The sequence below is a fragment of the Pipistrellus kuhlii genome, unplaced genomic scaffold (genome assembly GCF_014108245.1).
Source record: "Pipistrellus kuhlii isolate mPipKuh1 unplaced genomic scaffold, mPipKuh1.p scaffold_m20_p_1, whole genome shotgun sequence".
Classification (NCBI taxonomy): Eukaryota; Metazoa; Chordata; class Mammalia; order Chiroptera; family Vespertilionidae; genus Pipistrellus; species Pipistrellus kuhlii.
In genome coordinates this window covers 18,505,310-18,509,112 of record NW_023425404.1, presented here as the reverse complement: position 1 = coordinate 18,509,112, position 3,803 = coordinate 18,505,310, and positions in this window count along the sequence as shown.

The following is a 3,803-nucleotide window of genomic DNA, read 5'->3' as shown; positions in this document are numbered from 1 at the left end:
GCATGCTAGGTTAATGGAGTGTAGGCACAATGAGAAGCCAGGCCAGGGGTACAGTGGTGACAGGAGGTGGCAGCTGATCTGCTGGGCTCTGCCTGATGGTTAGGAATGTGGGTATATGGGGTTAGGTGAGGAGGGCTCAGCCTATGTAAGTCTTCATGAGAATCTCTTTGGTGGCAGTTCGGGGTCGAGGTGTAGGTAGTTAGCAGCTAAACAAATAGATTAAGTCCTTACATTAAGCCTGTAAAGAGAGAAGAATCCTTTGGGTCACTGGTTAATTTCTTGATTAAACTGATATTGATTGACTACCTATTATATGAAAAGCACTCTATTAGATGGTTCTGCGACCTCTATTTTATTGTTTTACACATTATGGAGTTGCCCCTTTTGGTGGGGCTACTAAGTCCTACTGTTCTGTTCATTGCTGTTGCCACAACTCTTTTGTTTTTTTGGCCACAAACTTTTGTGATCTTTCAAAGCCTGGTAGATTTCCCCATGGGGCTCAGTCTGCAAACCAGAGTGAAAGTCCTTGAACGTCACCCTTTAAATCAGCGCAGTCACAGGAGTAGACATCTGATTAGGGTGGCGGGTAGAATGAGCTTAACCAATGTTGTCTCAACTGAATGATCGGGGTCAAGGGAAGTCCTCCTGTAGAACCACATGGAGTACCACGTGCCCTTACTCACTGGAGATAATAGCCTTGGGAACAATTACCAGCCTAATTTCTTTTTTCATCAATGTGGATTTGATGTCCAGTAATATATGTGTTGTTCCTTTAATGGCCTTTTAATGATAAGGGGATCAAAAGCATTTTAGATCTGAACCTGCACCATTAGTTTCCATTCCAGAAATCCACCGTAATTACCGCAGCTGCTTCTCAAAACCATGCAAGAGCACCGAGTTCCTGTGAACCCATCTGTACAGTTCATCTCAATCCACACAGAGTCAGGTCTGATGCAGGTCCCAAGGGCTGGTACCTGAAGGTGGAGAAGGTTGGGAGGGGAGCGGGAGGAGTGAGAGGCTGAGGCATTCAGGGCCTGGACCGTCCAGATCTCTCAGAACAGAGGTTCTCTCAGCCCTGGTCCTCTCCTCTCTCCTTACAGAGAGAAATAAGAAGATGCTATAAAACTGCATATTGGGTTCTACAAATCATATTGGAAAAAAACCAATGACAGCGAAAGGAATTCTTGGTGATATTGCATTCTCCCCCACCCCACTCATGAAGGTTTGGCATGGCAGGGGAGGGTGGGGTATTGGATGCAGGGTGCCAGGCTGGGGGAAATGAAGCTGGTTAGGCAGAATTTGGGGGAAGGAGCAAGCAGGGAAAGATCTAAGGGAGAGTGATGTTTCCTGGAGGAGGAAGATGTCCAGATGAAATGGTTATTGTGCTGTTTAATCTTTTGAATCCCAATCCTCGAGATCCATTGTCTGCCATTCTCTGTGCCCTGGGAGGCTGACCCATGGACTGCATAACGCAGGCTCTCCTGCCCTCCGGCTTTGACCAAAGGGAGGCCTTGGCAGGAGATCTGAGGTTGGAAGGAAGGAGAGTTCAGGGCATTTCTTCCTCCATTCCCTTCCTGCTTAGGGACTGCAGCTCTGGCTGGGTTGATCCTCTGCAACTGTGGCTTCTTCCAGGACTCCGGCTTTTCCTGGGCTCTAACATGTGTCCCTCTCCTCGCCTTGGGAATAAGGGTGGTCTGAGCTTCTTGTTTTTGCTAGTCCCTGGATGCATCAAAACCTCTCATAGATGAACCCCATTCATACCTCCGTAGATGGTAACTTCATTAAATTAAAAATCCCAGTGAGCTGTGCCATCTGTTTGCTGCAAGAACCCTAATTCCGAGGTCAGCAAACTGCGGCCCGAGAGTCACATGCAGCTCTTTGGCCCCTTGAATGTGACTCTTCCACAAAATACTAAGGCCTGGGCAAGTCTATTTTGAATAAGTGGCATTAGAAGAAGTTTAAGTTTTAAAAAATTGGCTCTCAAAAGAAATTTCAATCGTTGTGCTGTTGATTGGCTCTGTTGACTAAGGAGTTTGCTGACCACTGGCCTAATTGATACAGTGGGTGTGTCAGAGACTGGCTAGTATTGTCCAATCTTGTTTCCTTTCCCCGGACACACAGGAGACTACATTTTCCATTCTCCCTTGCACATGGGTTGAGGCTATGTGAGTGGGTTCTGACCAATGGGGTGATGTGTATGGTACTTCCAGTTCTGTGCAACTGTCCTCACCCTCTTCCTCTTCCAAGTTCACATCATAAGCTATACGTGCAAGGTTGCAGCATCTCGAATTGGGAAAGAAGTTTGTATCTCTGAGTCCCTGCTTGGAGGAGAATTGCCCAACTGTCTTCAACTATGATGTGAGTGAGAAATAAGCTTGTTATTAAGTTGTGCACTGAGATTTGGAGAGTGGTTTGTTACCACAATTTGGGTTAGTTACCATGGCTCTTAGAGATGTTGAATGAAGAGGCCACATAGAGCAATGGAGGAACCCAGGCATAAATATAAGGAAGCGTGTAATCTAACCTAGGTGAGACTGCAATGAGGGTAAACAAAGTGTGTCACATTATTGCTTCATGAAAGCAACAGGTTTTGGATGTCAGACTTGAGTTAAACCCAGGCTCCACCTCTTCTAGCTATGTGATCTTGTTTTCTTATCTGTAAAATGGGGGAAATATGCCCATTTCACAGGGGTCTTTTCTGAAGAGATGACTTATTTTAATAACTTATTTTAATAATTGGTACTGAGTAAAAGTTCCTTCTTTCTCCTCTCCTAGCTGTGTATTCTAAACTTAATGCCTCCAGTAATTAGTAAATAATTCCAATTTGCAGGGCACCTATTGCCTAATCCAGTGGTTGGCAAACCGCGGCTTTTGAGCCACATGAAGCTCACGAGCCAAGGTTTGCCGCTCTGTTGAATAATGAGTTTGCTGACCACTGGCCTAATCTATAATGGTAGAGAACAGTTCCTATTATCCTCTGGGGATGACTTTAAATGAAAAGAGTGTTCAAAATTCAGTTTCACAGTGGATTGTGGACGTGGAAGGTATGCCAGGTAGCTTATAGGAAGGGGAGACATTTCAGCTTCTGTTTACATTTGCTAGTGGATATGGCTTTGACTCCCCACCCATCATGTTCACTGGTGAAGATGTCCCCATTCATCCTCATTCTTACGGCAAAGGTCATATCTGCTTTTACATTCTAACACGCATGTGTCAAACACAAGGCCCGCGGGCCAAATCCGTCCCGCCAGGCCTTACAATGTGGCCCGCACCGCGCTGTGATCACTGCACTCTGCTGCGTTTCCATCACAATGACAGTTTATGACTGTTCAGTAAACCATTCGGCCCGCGATTTAGGCTGGATTTTAGATTTTGGCCCCTTCTCTGATTGAGTTCGACACCCCTATTCTAACAGAAGACTGGACCCCATGCTCTTAGGCAGGTTAGTTTGTCTTGGTGTTATTAGTAAGCTTTCCAGCTGCAAAGGAAAGAGACAACCACCAGGTAATTCTATGTCTGAACATGTAACAAGAATCCAACACCCCCCCCCCAAAAAAAAAAAAAACACAAAAAAAAAAACCACCACAAAACACAAAATGGTGGTTTGATGATATTTGATACCACTACTATCATACCTACTCCTGAGAAAATGAGTACTTTGGTCATTGTCTTTGAACTTTAACAGTTGACTGGGAAGTGGCCCACAGGCAATGAAGACTACTTCCTTTCACTGCATTTTTATTCATGTGATTCTGGGCGCATGTTGATCACTGGTTCAGTTCAGGTAACAGACATGCTTTTAC